The 16489-nt window shown below is 38.6% G+C and overlaps 1 protein-coding gene across 1 annotated transcript in view; it reads right to left on the reverse strand.

The window, feature by feature from the left end:
• Positions 1–8562, reverse strand: part of LOC107711563 (arf-GAP with Rho-GAP domain, ANK repeat and PH domain-containing protein 2-like) — a 122222-nt gene extending 113660 nt beyond the window's left edge. The window contains exon 1 of the mRNA XM_016516552.1: positions 8451–8562. The gene's annotated coding sequence lies outside the window, so the exon portion shown is untranslated. The remainder of the gene's footprint in view (positions 1–8450) is intronic.
• Positions 8563–16489: the final 7927 nt, after the last annotated feature.

Here is a 16489-nt window from a genome sequence, read left to right on the forward strand (position 1 = left end):
CTATATTTAAGGGTGGATAATTTTATCAGTTGTTTATTGCAACAATACATAACTACAATAACTTTGTCTAGTGCTCTTATGAAAGTGTATAGCATGATTTGTGAAAATGTAACTATACTGAATGACATGACAGACTTCTTCATGGCTAGTTTTTGCGTATATCATTTCATTCTGTAACCTACTTGTTCTACAGATCTGTGTGTACTAGTGTTAAATGCTACTGTTTTTGACAGCGTTGATAACGTTTATGACAGATATAAAAAGGACAGCATGAGCTATAATCTGTCAAATATAACCCTCGAATGCAATCAATTCATTTAGCTCATTCAGTCCTTTTTACCTGTTGAAATACCCATACCCATAAAACGCAGTTTTACACTTGCCAAAAAGTGATTACAGACTCTACTTATTAAGTGAACTGTTCTTTCTGCCTCAAATCACTTTTTGGCAAGTGCATTTTATGGGTATTTCAACAGGTAAAAAGGACTGAATGAGCTATAATCTATCAAATATAACAACAATGAATGAAATAAAGTCATTTTGAGGTGATGCCAACCCCATCAGAGGACCTCAGATGATGCCAACCCTGAAACAACATACAGAACTACCAAATTTTGCTATAAGTTTGATTGCATCATATAATAATTGCTGTTAATAGTGTTCATCGTCTGTTTGATTACGTATTTAATTGACTTTTCCGTACATTTCTGCCATATTGTCACTGTTCGAAAGAGGCGAAGACTCAAATGCAGGCAGATGGGTTCTCTTTATTTATAAATCACAAAATAAACAAAAACACACCTGAAACCACCCCAAAGGGGAAAAAGCTAGAGTAACATAAATGCTGAAAACGGGACATAAACTGGGCACAGGGCAGACAGAAATCACAGGCATGAACAGGTACCTCCGTGAGACAAATGAGCCCAGAACAGAAAACACAGGGAGCTTAAAGAGAAAAGGCAATCAGGTAAACAGCTGGGGCAAATTAATCAATGATCAGGTAATGAGAGAACAGGTGAGTGGAGTCTGGGGAATGGAGTCCGAGAGTAAGGGAGATGGCGACCTCTGGTGGTGAAAAACCACGGATTGGCATGTTGTTATCTCAGAAACAGGCTCAGCCATCACATTGAATCAGGTAAACTGGTTATATATTTATGTTTCAGTATAATTAGTTATCGGGGGAATTGTGAGCGGACACCGCCGCCTCGGGGGAGCTGTGAGCGGACACCGCCGCTTCAGGAGCTTTGTGAGCTGACACTGCCGCCTCGGGAGAACTGTGAGCGGACACTGCCGCCTCGGGGGAACTGTGAGCGGACACCGGCACTTCTCGAGCTTTGTGAGCGGACACCGCCGCCTCGGGGGCGCTGTGAGCAGACACCGCCATTTCTGGAGCCTTGTTAGCAGACACCGCCGCCTCAGGGGAACTGTGAGCGGACACCGCCGCTTCTGGAGCTTTGTGAGCGGGCACCGCTGCCTCGTGGGAACTGTGAGCGGACACCGCTGCTTCTGGAGCTTTGTTAGCGGACACCGCCACTTCTGGAGCTTCGTGAGCAGGTGCCGCAGCTTCAGGAGGATAGTGAGCGGGTGCCACCACCTCGGGAGGATCGTGAGTGGGCACCGCCGCCTCGGGTGGATCGTGAGCGGCCACCGCCTCCCTTACCGACATCAGCGGAGGATCCTCCACGCTGCTTCTTAGCCCGGGGTGCCCAGAGAACGACCCCAAGAACCTGGAAGTGGCCGGCACGACCGGAGGAGGTTCTGGAACGGCAGCCCAGACTGGGAGGGGGCACCCTCCAGCAGTTCCACCTCCTTTAAATAGATGATGTGATCGACCATGAGCAGAGCAGCAAAAACAGACTCGGCGCCGAAACCATCACTTCAGCACTGCTCACCCGACGCTCCTGCTTGACGCTCACGTGATGCTCCTGCTCTTGGTGTGAATGCACTCATTTGTTAACATGGACGCCGAAAAAAATATGTGCTGCTCACGCTTGCGGTGTGAAATCGGCCTTACATTTCATAGGGCCTGGGACACACTTGTCACACAACAGAAGGATGCAGACAGGTAAGTTGTATAAAACAGAGTTTATTGAACAGAGGCACGGAACTGGACAGGAATGTAGACTGGTGAGTAGATGACAATATATGGAGTCGTGGAGGATCACCCTGTCGCTGTGAAAGGGTGGATGAGGCGTCAACCTCGACGATGAACGGGAGATCTGGATTGAGATGAACAAGGATCGGAGCGGTTTGGAAGGCTTCTTGGAGTTGATGGAAGGCTTCTAAGGCAGATGGGTTCCAGGACAGAGACTTGGGCTGGCCCTTGAGTAGAGAGGTGAGAGGTGAGCTGAGCAGGCCGTAGTTGTGGATAAACCTTCGGTAGAAGTTGGCAAATCCCAGGAAGCGTTGTAGTTCTTTGATAGTAGCTGGTTGAGGCCAGTTCCGGATAGTTTCCGCCTTCCTCTGGTCCATCTGGATGCCGTGTTGGTCAATGACATAGCCCAGAAAGTGTACGGAGGTGGTATGGAACTCGCACTTTTTGTCGTGCTGCTTGTACGAGATCAGCTGGAATGACAGATGGAAGTGGCAGACGTGGGGGGCTGGAGAGACAGACGAACAGCGTTAACCAGATCAGCGAAAGGATTGGTGGGGCGATCCCCGCCAGTATCCATGGAGCTCTGCATTTGGTCTGGTCTTCTGAACGAGTGAACGAGTGGGTGGAGCGTGCTGATCTGGTGATGATGGGTTGTAATTGGTCTGTGATGGTTGTGACTCCGTGACAACACTAGATAATTTTCAAATCTTAACCAATTTTAAAACTGTGGGAGACAGACATAATGACAGTTTCAACCGATTTTTAGCATTATAATTATCTGAACGCACACATTACATGATTCAGCCGGACCACGAGACCACACACTTGTTGATTGTTGGAACCATAGAAATGTATAGGTAGATTCCTCATTCCAAGCATGTAGACACGTCCGCCAACTTGGAACGGTCTATATGCCGTCATTCACAATAAAAATCAATGAGTTTCAAGATGCAACAACAAACACCTAAAGTTAAATTCCTGAAGAAACTGGATGAACTTTCACAGGTAAGAATGTGTTGGTTTGTGTTTTTAATATACTATATATTAACTCAATATTACAGGTTTTTAAACTAAAGTACCTATTAAATGCCTTGTTAGCTAAGGGCTTTGTCTTGTTGTATTGTTAAGTTTAGCAAAAGCATCTTTTGAAGTCTACTGAAGATATATATTATTCATACATGCATATAACTCAAGCGGCAACCTTCTGGTCTCTCTCTTGAAACCAACACGGAAGTGACTTAAACTGCAATTCATCGACTGGCCGCTAGAGACTGCCTCCAAAAGGGAGTCAATCCTGTGGAAGTGGTTTTGGTCTATATAGCTAATTTTGCCCTTCATGACAACTGTGACAGGGGTGAATTTTTTATAACTCATCCATTTAAATTATATTAAACCTTAAAGTTCTGTATAAATAAGGGCGTGGCCACTTGAGTGACAGGTGGATTGCCACTGCTGTCACTACCGTCGAGCTAGGCGGGCGTGGTTTCAGCAACCAGCTCCACGCCTCTTTGCCCATTTTTTATTATCCAGGAGTGACGCGCGGTGACACACTGCCAAGATGGCGATTGCCGGCTCCGCCCATTTTGGGCTTCAAAAATGCTCTTTAGAAACCTACGAGTGACGTCACGGACACTATGTACATATTTTATACAGTCTATGGTATAATTACAGTTGCAGCTGTAGCGTCTGGACCAATCAAACACACAATTTTTCATTTGATTTAACAAATCAGTTATTCATTAGATTAACAAATCATCACAGTCCCCTCACCCAATAAACTGGGTGCCAGGATGTCTGCAACGACACCAGGCCCCCCCTGTTCCCCATGGCAACCAACCAACCTTTGCTAGACCAGATACATTTACGACCTAATGGAATGTAAGTAGGGAAAATCACTGCCTTTTTCATAAGGAAGAGACACAGTGCACAGTAGAAATTGACTCTTTTCTAATTAATTCATAGGAAAACCTTTCTTTGAATGAACACACATATCCTTCAGGTCATTGTGTATGTTGTATGTTGATATTTTATACTGTTTTATGCAGGCTTATGATCGAAACACTCATTCATGTCATCTTACATATATGTAACCCTACCATGTTTAGTATCTATGAATTAGTCTTCTGATGATCTAAACGAGAGTGCATATTATATGTTGGTACATAACATAATTTGGTAAACAAAATGCAAGCCACTGAACCAGTGGCAGAAGTGATCCGAGTCTGCGCAGTTCATGACACTGCACGAGCACAGTCAGGAACACAGCGCGCCAAATACAGGGAGCAAGAGAATCTCCCAAGATGTTTGGATAAACACTTCGAAACTGTATGCATTTGCTGTAAGTTATGCATTTACAAAGCCAGGACGTCGGCACTTCAAAAAGGAAAGGTATGTAAGCTTGTTCGATCGTTGAAAACAGCATTGGTCTTAAAATTCAGCTTAAGTCTGTCATTAGCGCAGATATTCCAATATGGCGGACGGCTAACGTATAGCAGCCCACACAAACCATCATTAATGAGGGATCTACCTATACATATCTATGGTTGAAATGATTTCACACTAGTGACACGAGTTCTCACAGAGACTCGCGAGATCAAACATAACTTGAGAACAAAAACAAATGGAGGACAATCAACATTGTCAGCTGGCTCTCCTGGAGCACGTTCTGTTTACAGAGAAAACAACGTAGAAAAAGAATATGGGTGATCTTTCTCAATACTCCACTTTCGTGGCATGTTTGTGGCTGCCAAGTTTCAGCTACAGAAGTACGCAACATCCGGTAGGGGACACTTGCTCTCTCTCATTTCGATCGGGAGCAGTTAAATAATTGCAATGGCACCACACAATAGAGGATTTTTTGGATATAAGCCTTGTATATCGGGCCACGCCTGCCCATTTTTTGGCAAACAAGTGTTGTACAACAGAAGTTTACAGTTAAAATTAAAACACAGATGAAAAAATGTGTGATATTGTTGTATAAACTGTATTATTGTTGTTGTTATTTATTACTTTGAGAAGTAGATTCTACTGTACAACAGTAATATATTTCTGTCAACATTTCTTCAAGTTAAACCAAATTTTATTTTGTCGGGTTGTAGTGAAGCGTAGTTTGAGTTATCCTAAGATAAACCTACGATAATATGAACTACATTTTACAATTGATTATTGAAACTTATGTAAAACATTTCCTTATCCTTATTTGAATATAAAGAACCACAAAAAGAAAAGCAATACAAAAATTAATAAGATGGAAATTAGATTCCATTACTGCAGTTCAGTCGGTTAGGTTTTTACTATATAAAACTAAGCTGTACCGTAACATTTACAGTAACTCTACCAGACTGACTGCAAGGTTTTGTTCAGTAAGCATAAAAGGCTGTTCGGATCCGATCAGTTTAAGGCTTGTTTAACAAATCAGATTTTTTCAGATCTGAAAATCTGTCTGGGTAACTGGCTAAAACATCACAGCTTTGAAACAAACCAATGCTTTCACAACCTCTAAACCTGCACTGACATGCAGCAGAGTTTTACCAGTTCAGACACGGGCACACACAGTATATTTCATGAATTACAGAGTAGCACAGCATATCCTGCCAATACAGAAATTCACTGCTTTCCTCAGTGAAATGAGTTGCAGATCTGTTCCATAACAGTCGCAGACAGAAGGGAAAAAACTATTTAATATTCAAATAATAAAATCTAACTAACCATATAATTGGACAAAAACATATTTTAAACTTCTGAACTTGTTTTTTTAATGGAGGAGAAAATACTTTCTATATCTGTTGTTTTGGCTGCAAATTAATCTGTCACTTGGTAGAAGCTGGCAAATTATTCAGATTATTCAGGCTGCATGACATGCTCTCATTCCTGAAAACAATGCAAAAAAATAACTATCCAAGGTAAAAGAACATTCGAATCAGACTACATTAAATACAGTTTCACTTACAGCAAGGATAAATGGCAGTGAATTATTGTCCGATGAGAGCATGAATCTATCAAATCTCAAGAGACATTTAGAAACCTTTTTCCACAAGAAAGTAATAATGTCTTCAAAGCATCACAACAAATCAACAAAAACCATAAATCACACTTTCTATTATTTATGCATTCACCAAATGAATTCAATTTTAATTCACCAATTTCTATTGAGGAATTTTATTTTGCATATCGTTGGTCCTACGCAGTTCAATGATCATAATCATTTCAAAGCCTGTTTTTTTTTACAGTCTACTTGATAAGCAATTCTAGTACTGTGTTTGTTTGTATTTGCAAACAAAACCAACTGAGACAACTTATAACAAAATACAACAAAAGGTGTGTTGTGTTTTCTCAAAAGCTCAAAGACAACAATAAATCGTTGCACAATTTAACTTCATTCTACCTGTACAAACAGGTTAATCAATTGCTCATATTAAAAGAGTAGTTCACTTCCAGAATGAAAATTCTGTCATCATTTACTCCTTAATATTACACCGCTGTAAACATGTGCCCAGACATCAGATAGATTCACTTACAATTCAAATAACATGACAATATAATAATGTTGCTAATTAGATCAGTTTGCAGAAATGTCTCTTTCTCAGTCTTTGAATCATTTACTGAGTTTCTTTCTTCTGTTGAACACAAAAGAAGATATTTAGAAAAATGTTGGGATCCGAACAGTTAATGGGCACAATTGACTAGTAGGAAAAAAACACCATGGAAGTCAATGGTGCACATCAACTGTTCAGATCCCAACATTTTTCAAAATATCTTATTTTGTGTTCAACAGAACAAAGAAACGCATACAGGTTTGGAACAAGTGGAGGGTGAGTAAATGATCTCTTCATTCTGGCAGTGAACTACTCCTTTAATCTAGATGCACAGGAACACCCAAACTGCTTCACAAAAACATAAAGCTAATCTGTCAGATGGACTTTTTGTTAACGTTGTAAACTGGATTCATTTGTATATTCTACAACACAAATGTCCCACTTTCACCTGCAAAAAAATGTTGCAATGCCATTTTCTAGTCTTCATAACAAGCACAAGCATGTAGGCCCGTGCCTGACTTCCACTGTAAACCACAGCGATTATATAGTGTAAAGACTGTACACAAAGAATGTGCTTAAATGAACAGTTCAGCAAAAAAAAAATTTTTATTTACTCACCCTCATGTCATTCTGTGAAACCCAAAAAGGGATGTTAGGCAGAATAACAGTCTGTGAAAGTGAATGGTGACTGAGACTGTCAATCCGCCTAACATCTCCTTTTCTGTTCCCCAGAATAAAGTCATTATGAGGGTGAGTAAATAATGACAGGAGTTTCATTTCGGGTGAACTTTAAGCATTTGAAGACTACTTGGCTACTCTGCTTTCCCCATTTTACTCTTGAGTCATGCATACCAGGCATTTCTCTCCCATAAAAATACACCACTAAAGAGCAAAGTCCAGCTATTAGAAATGTTTCACAGCATAAATACATGCAGCTTGAGTTGAAATGTTGATTCTTTCAAGAGATTCGTTCATTTTCAGTTCGTTCACCAAAGTGATTCGTTCAGATTCGTTCACTGATTCGTGCTGTGTCCGAAATCGCCCCCTATACCCTTAAATAGGGCGCTATTTGAGGGAACAGCCATTTTTAGTTGTGTCCGAAACCATAGTGGACGTTCTCGAGTGCACTCATTCAATCCCACAATGCACTGCTGAATTAGTGACCTAATGTAGGGAATAGTGAATGAGGGTATAGGGGGCGATTTCGGACACAGCCTGAGTCAATGGATTACGTGAACGAGAACGATTCGTTCACCTAAAAGATTCGTTCAAAAAGAACGATTCGTTCACGAACGAAACATCACTACATCACATTATAATCAAATCTTCAGCATGGCACACAAGAATCAGCATACAGCGGTCTATTATTTGTTTATATTAAAAAACAAGTAAAAATAAAAAATCTACAGCTCAGACTTGGTTAAACAACAAAGTAAATCTTTTTATGTCAACAAGCATTTGTTGTCTTTCATGATAACAAATGTTATCAATAATGTAGAAAACATTTCTTTTGCATGAATACTTTGTACAGGACACGTGAAAATTTTGCACTTAGTGTATGTGGGTGTTTCTTTAACTATTGCCACTTTTTAGTTTTGATGGCCCGAGTGAATGAGCGTAACATGTTTGAACAAGCTGAGAAAAACCCACTACAAAATAAAAGATTGTAACCCAGTTATTAGTTTGGCTAACTAATCTGATTTATGACAATTTAAGTACAATAACACAATTCCATAAAGCCAGTAACGAAAGTGACGCGCTCAAAGCGAAATCTCAAAGCAACTGTTGTTAGGGAATAGAAGTATTTTCTCGAAACGTACCTCAAACCGTGACCACCCTTCTTGCTGTCAAACTGTCGCTGTAACTTTCTGACGCGAAATTGTAACTATCTGCTTAGTTTGAAAATGCTTGTCTTCATCATGTCGTTCCGGATTTCGATTCTAGGCGCGCGGCTCTCCACGCCTACCTGCGCCATACCCAGGCTACGCTGACGCACCTCGTGCCCAACCAACCGAGCCTTAATATTACACCGCTGTAAACATGTGCCCAGACATCAGATAGATTTACTTACAATTCAAATAACATGACAATATAATAATGTTGCTAATTAGATCAGTTTGCAGAAATGTCTCTTTCTCAGTCTTTGAATCAGTAAAACGCCGTATCTCTCCTCTCTTCTGCATGTTGCAGCTTGATGCGCCTCCAGCGAAGGATTCTGCAGGAATTCATGTCAGGTTCAATTCAATTCAATTCAAGTTTATTTGTATAGCGCTTTTCACAATGCAAATCGTTGCAAAGCAACTTTACAGCAAATTAAGTTTCTACAATATTTAGTGGTAGCTTATCAGTGGTGACTGTCAGTTAATGTACATATGGCAGAAATGTACGGAAAAATCGATTAAAGACGTAATCAAACAGGTTGAGATAAATCAGGCAGGTTATTTGTGAATCTGTCTTTGGTGGCTGGAACAATAGTTCTGCCCTGACGATAACGCGGAGCCATGTAGTTAATATCAGTAATACGCAGCATGCACGATGCAAGGAAATGGTCAGTAACATCATCACTTTGAGGTACGATATCTATATCAGTAAGATCTATTCCATGCAATATAATTAAATCTAGCGTATGATTAAAACGATGAGTGGGCCCGGTGACGTTTTGCTTGACTCCAAAAGAGTTTATTAGGTCAGTAAACGCAAGTCCTAATGCATCATTTGTATTATCAACGTGAATGTTAAAATCTCCGACAATTAGCCTTTTATCAACAGTAACCAATAGGTCTGAGAGGAAATCTGCAAATTCAGGTCAGCCCAACGACAGCGCACAAAAGCACAGCTGCTGGAATATTCAAATACATGTATAAATCTTTTTCTCAGATAACCAATTTCTTCGGCTATTAAAAAGTTGAATACTAAGAGAAGAGAGGATTCAGAATTGTGTGGTATGTTATGTGTCAAACCAGAATCTTTAAGTCATATTACGTGATAACCTTGCACTCTGTGTGTGTGTGTCTTTTCAACTATGGGCACTTTTGGCCCTGTTGGCATGGCCTATTTTGGCAACTAGTGGACATACATCACAGTATGCTTTCCTGTACATTTGTCCTTTTTTTGCCAAACATTATTAACATTTCCACCAACATGCAAATTTTTATTGTGTTAAGCAGCATTTTGTGATTGAGATCACAGTGGTGTAAATTACATTCTAAACATTTGACAATTGCATTTAAAACAATCACACCATGATTGGGAAGAATTATGCACAAAATATTTTGTCCAAACATGTTAACTTTAAATGTTCTCTTTTCTTCATACATCACATCTCATTTTATCTCACTATTGTCTCTTTGGTCAAAGAAAAAAAGTAGGCCTATACTAACTTTTGTTGTAAAAATGTGTTGGTTGCAATGGAAAGAACTTGAGACAACTTAGGGATAGCTGTAATTTTTGGAAAATGATAGGCCTAATGCACTGACACATAATATTAAAAAATTGATTATGTTTATTTTGTATTGTTTAGATTAACATTTTAAGATTAGCATTTAAAAATGTGTATAAAAGCAACTGACAAGTAGAAAAAAATAAAGGCATAGAAAAAGATTTCCAAGTTTTAATGTGAATTTCATAATGCAGTAGGAAAAAAAGCTTTAATAAATATCAACTCAAATATAAAAGTGCCTGAAGTTGAAGAAACGCATTCATGTACATGCATGGCTGAGATATAAAAGATGTCATGTAAAATTATTAAAGAACAAGCTTGACTCATAATAGCTGTCATAAGCCGCTTTATCACCACCTAAAGTAACGCCGTTATATGTGCAATTCCATAACTTTACCACATGATGGCGCCAAATTCCAACATTTTATTTTCCCTGTGTTTTGAAGTCTTAACGCAGCACTATGTAACTTTTGGCGCTCTAGCCGTTAATAAACAGAACTGCACACATCCCGCGGAAGAACATTCCAACCGGAGCTATTTCTCTAAGTTTATGTCTATGGCGATTCACGCAGGTATGTGTTACGCCGCAGCGATGACGACCCGACCAGGCTACAATAGTCCAAATATAAGTACTTATTATAAGTGTACCGTAGTGATTCGGAATAAGACAAAAACGCGGTTTGGAAGATTAATTCATGAATGTACCTGCACACAAAAAGTTACATAGTGCTGCTTTAAATACACAAACAATATATAATTGTATAATTAATTAACATATTTTAGCTAAAAATAGTAGCATCCAGATCATAATTGAAACTAGGCCTACAAGAATTTGAAATATTTATCCTATATTTCAAATAAACTGTCTGTTTGACTGATTGCACAGGCACTATTTTTTTTTATTAATGAAAATAGAACAAATAACAAACAGAGCATACCATAAGACAGTCAGTGCTATACAAAGTGTGACATTAATTAGTAACGGGCACTGAAAATAATGTCATAATATTTTAAACATGTTAATGACTTTCTGTTTTTTAACAATTTCAGAGAAGATATAAAACAATCAAATTCCACTAAAAATACCTTAAATATTGGGGATGAATTTAAGCATTTTTGTTTATGTATATAACATTTTGCCAGCAATATGAATTGCACAGGCACTATTGGAAGAGAGCTGAACTGGATGATGACATCACTGAATCATCAATGAACTGACTTAAGCTGAAAAATGACTCTTTGTTATTGTCCTCTTGCACAATCTTATTGACACAATCAGTATTGTATAAAGCGCTATAAAAAAAAAATAAAGGTGACTAGACTTGACTTCATATCCAGGTGTCTATGTACATATTCAACATTATAGTGTTTTCATACCCTGCTGATCTTTGTGTGATGTCAGGTCATATAGGTCATGTGCAGAGTCCTTATGATGAAGAGATATAGTTCACTGCAAAAGAGACACTCTTCCAAATGATGAGGCTACTTTCATTATAAGAGCACAATGGCCATAATACAGAAATATAGCTCTGCAATAAGTTCTGCACAGACTGCACCCACCACTTAATGTTTCTCTCCTAGATTATAAAGCCAGCTAATTCAGAGCCTGTCATTTTAAGGGAGCCTTTGCCATTTTTGTGTGCGATATTCTTAATGGTCCGAGTGTGCTGTCTGAATATTTACAGAGATTGTCTGCAGTAGTTGCAGGAATGCCCAATACATTTGACCACATGACGGTTTTAAATCTCTGTAGCTTTTCAGAAGTAGATAAGTAGAATGTAGAGAAAGTAGAAAGCTATTCTGAGTTTTTATTGCATTTAGTCATCTAAAATGTCAGCTGGCTTATTTAAAATCTTTTCTCAACTCATATGCAAAACATTTGATTTTGTTAATTTTTGTAAACACTGGCATTTATGTGGGGCTTAATTACATTATTTAATTTGCTGCAGTAGCTTTCAAGAAAATAATATGATTTTCATGAATGCTGGAAGCCTGCTCTGAACTGTGAGGTCATCAGAGAATCCTGAAAAAAAAATGTATCCGTTTCCACAAAAATAAATAAATAAAGCAACACAACTGTTTTCAACATTGATAATAATAATAATAATAAATAGTTTGAGCATCAAATCAATATTAGAATGATTTCTGAAGGATAATGTGACACCGAAGACTTAATAATTGCTTGATAAAAATTCAGCTTTGCTATAACAGGAATAAATTCCATTTTAAATATTTGAAATATGCAATCACAGATAGACATTACTCTTCTTTAGAATTGAATCTTTTGTGTACAGACACAACTGTTGCCATGATGACCCTATTTTACAAGCCTGGAGTGGTAAATACTGGGTTTACCAGGGAGAGAAGGAGAGACAGAGAGAAGCTATTTTGTATCACCTGCTATTTCTCTAATAATCAAATCCTCAGTTTATGCTCCAAGGCTCTTAATGAATACACTTGAAAATATGGTAGATTCAGCCAGCCAGCTAATACTCTCACATGAGAATGATCTCATCTGTTAGACCTACAAGAAAACGCTGAGGAACTGAGAGTTTTACAACCAGTAAAAGGAAGAGAAGAAACAGGACCTGAGCAATCCTCTAATGACCATAGAGATTCAGCTGGACTTCACACAAGGCTCTTCCAGGTCCTCAGGAAATTTTGTGAGCTTCACACCCAGAGAGCATGCTGAGAGAGGTTCTTTGCGGTACAGCAAACACACTCACCGAGCGTAGGATGTACCCTAATTTGACAGACACACTCCCAGACACTCAAGAGTCTCAAGAGACAACAGCTGATGTGGGTAAGTGCTTCATGAGAGGCTTGGGATCTTTGTAAGAGAGGTTGAGGAGACTTTTTCAAACTCTGTGTGTGTGTGTGTGTGTGTGTGTGTGTGTGTGTGTGTGTAACCAACTTAACTATATTTTGGGGACAAATTTGTACCCAAAAGTGAGCTAAACCTGACAAAATCTCCAAAAACCTTCCTTTGGGGACGTCCTCATTTGTAAAACTGGTATAAAAATAAAGTAAACAAAGTTTTTTTTAAATTGTAAAAATGCAGAAAGTTTCCTGTGAGGGTTAGGTTTAGGTATAGGGTTGGTGTAGGGCAATAGAATATACAGTTTGTACAGCATAAAAACCATTACGCATATAGAATGTCCCCATTTAGATAGCTAAGTAAACGTGTGTGTGTGTGTGTGTGTGTGCGCGTGTGTGTCTTGCTTCGTCTCAGAGCTTTATTTGGCATGACTGTGACAGAGTACTGCCATACCATTATGTACTTATGTAGTGTATAAAATAGTCTAAATAAAAGTTATTTGAAAGGTGTATAAAATAAGTAAAACATCCAAAAGTAAAAAAAAAAAAATCACAGGGGATCTGATTTACTGGCTTTATAATTTACACACTACCATTGAAAAGTTTGGGGTCAATAAGTTGTTGTTTTTTGTTTTGTTAAAGAAATTAATTACTTACATTCTGCAGGATGCATTAAATTGTTCAGATATGACAGTAAAGACCTTTACAATGTTACAAGAGATTTCTATTTCAAATAAATTCTTCAGATTTTTATTCATCAAAAAAACATATTTGGTTTCCAAAAAATCATTTAGCAGCACAACCAAACCAGTGAATGATTTGGAGTAATGACTGCTGAAAATTCAGCATTTTGTGTGTCTTTTCTACAGCGTTCATTTGCAGTGGTGTGGATGTACTCTTTGGGTCTGTTTGCAGTTCAGTCCCGTTTGAGGACGGAGAGTTTCACAGTCCCTAAGACAGGACTGTCTGTTAAACTCAGTGTGGACTCCAGGAGATGCCTTGACTACTTACCTGCATCCTTTGCCGCACCAATTGTCGCTCAAGTATTGGTACATTCAGAATTTATTTCCAAAAGACAATTTTTCAAACAAATATTAGTTTTGTGAAACAAAGAGGTGTGTTCAAAGAGGAAGTGTGTGTTCTGTCTGCTTGGAGCACATTGTTAAATCCTTCATTTCTTTACAAATTTAAGCAGAACTGTTCTACCAAAAGTGCTCACTAAGATAGTTGGCTATTAAAATTTTATAATGTATTGCTATGAAACCTTTTCACTATCTCTGACATTTTTATAAGATTCTTGCATTTGTGGCAGTCGTTCAGAACTTTCTAATTGGTTGTGCAAGCAACTATTACATATTCATCATGATAAAATGAATAAATAATGAATGTATGAATGTATCCACACAAAACAAATGACTGTTAAAGGCAGAGTAAGTGATTTCTGGTAGCCAATGTTGATATTTGAAATCACCAAAACAAACACGCCCCTACACCAAAAGGGTCTTGCCTCTATTCTGATAGCTCCGCCCCACATATACGTACACAACCCATTTTAAAGAAAAGCATAGTAGGTTTTCTACTGCTAATCAACTTAAATAATTATTTAATAATTAGCCTATAAAAAATTGTTTTGTTAAAATTATTCAAAACCACCTAGTTTACTGAAAAAGGGTAAGAATAATGTTTAGTTGAAAAATATTGGTAATTGTCAGTTTGATTACACTGTAAAAAAAAATTTTTTCACTACTTCAAAATATTGTGTTTGATTCAGTGTGTTAATTGCCATTTCTTTGAAATGATTTGTGAAATTTACTACCAATTTAGTGAAAATTGTTTCAAAGTAAACCTATGCCAGAATTTCAGTGTAGAATACATCTGGCCTCTAAAGTTCAAATATTTCAGCACACCTGAAGTTCAAATCAAACCCCAAAATTCTGCATACACGAATGGTCAGAAATCCATGCAGTTTCCATAGTACTCTCCATTGAAAATGAATGATTTCCGGTCTGTTCTTTGTCAGAGATCGTGAAAAGGCAGCTTAAGTGCATACTGTGTATAGTAGCCTTTCTTTTTGTCTTCTTAGCTACAGCCAGTGGATGCCTTCATTTTATCCTCTCTGTAATCCAAAAATGATTCCTACCATGCTGCTCTCACCTCAACCCCTTTACTATAAGCCATCCATCAGCCCTTAAATTCAGACGACCTTTGGCACTTATTTTCCCCTTTCCTCCTATTTCTGACAGGAGGAGAGCTGGAGAAGAAACTGGCAGACCCACTATTTCTCACCCCAGCCGATCAGGTAAAGTCACATTCTGAACTAGTGAGAAAAGCTGGTATTGGAAGATGAATAAAGAAATAAAGGTAATAAAATAAGTTTTTTGTTTGTTTATTGGTTGTTGTTTTTTTGGTCTGTGTTGAGCCAACAGAGAACTATGAAAGGTACAGTGTGACCAAACCAAATTGTCATTTAAATGTATTTCAAAAAGTGAAAACTTTGAAAGAAAAAAAAAACAATTGCCTTCCCCTTCCTCTGTCCCCAGGTTAATAGTCCTTCGCTTTCAGTATTCTGTAAAATCGTCCTACCTGATTTCATTAGTTGAAGAACTGGAAGAAGCTAAAGATCTTCTCGGTTACTGTTGTGCTCATTCATGAGCGTCTGGTCCCCAGCAGTGTAGTTGTGGGCACCCTGGCCAGCAGAGATGTTAGCCGAGCATTGTATGAACTCCAGGCCCTGGGTTACTGTGGTCCTCTCCAGAGGTCTGCATTGAACCGGGGTTCATTTTTTGCGCCGCGGGATTAAATTCCCGAATAAAACGCGGTAGCGGTCGGTAACTCTGGTGTAATTTGAACGGGAGCGGGCAGTCTAACAATATCCCGTTCCCGACATCCATTTAGAACAGCATATCTGCGCTTTATTCTTATTGACCACCGGTAGGGTGAATTCGGGTAATCTGGGACATTTTTTGCAATTTTGACTTCTGCGATTTATTTCGATATCTATCTAACACATTAGATCAACACATTAGATTTTTCTGAAATCCCTAAGATGTTTTCTAACCACACCAGAAGAAAGAATGTTGATATTATATCCATAGGAGACATGCCACACCTATTAGTGTTTTTTGTGCCAAAAAAAAAATTTTGCCTGAATTTGATAATCTGGGACAGGTCACTTTGTAATCTGGGACATATGCATTAGGCCTAAAAAAAGCCTATATTCACCATACTTTATGCATGCCAAACACAATATCACCTATTTTTAAAAAGCATTATGAAAAAAATGACAAGTACAGAAATCTCAATAAGGAAATGTATATTTCAATATCAGGAGAAACCTTTGCCCTTTCCCTTCCCCTGAACATATGCAAAATGTTCATCGCTTGTGAAGTTCATGGATGGCGGTTTTGATCTCTTCTGGATGGTGGTTGGTCTTTCTCAGACTGGAACCTGGACTAAGTCCTTAAATGAGATTGCTGTTTCCTTCACGACCTGTACCACTGCCATCTCCACCTCAACCTCATGTGCCAGAAGGCACTGACAATGATGCTGCTGAGGAGGGACATGCATAGGGTGGTCCTCAGGATGGAGATGAGGAGGGTGCAC

This window comes from Sinocyclocheilus rhinocerous, unplaced genomic scaffold (assembly GCF_001515625.1).
Source record: "Sinocyclocheilus rhinocerous isolate Xijiao unplaced genomic scaffold, SAMN03320098_v1.1 scaffold837, whole genome shotgun sequence".
NCBI classification, from domain to species: domain Eukaryota; kingdom Metazoa; phylum Chordata; class Actinopteri; order Cypriniformes; family Cyprinidae; genus Sinocyclocheilus; species Sinocyclocheilus rhinocerous.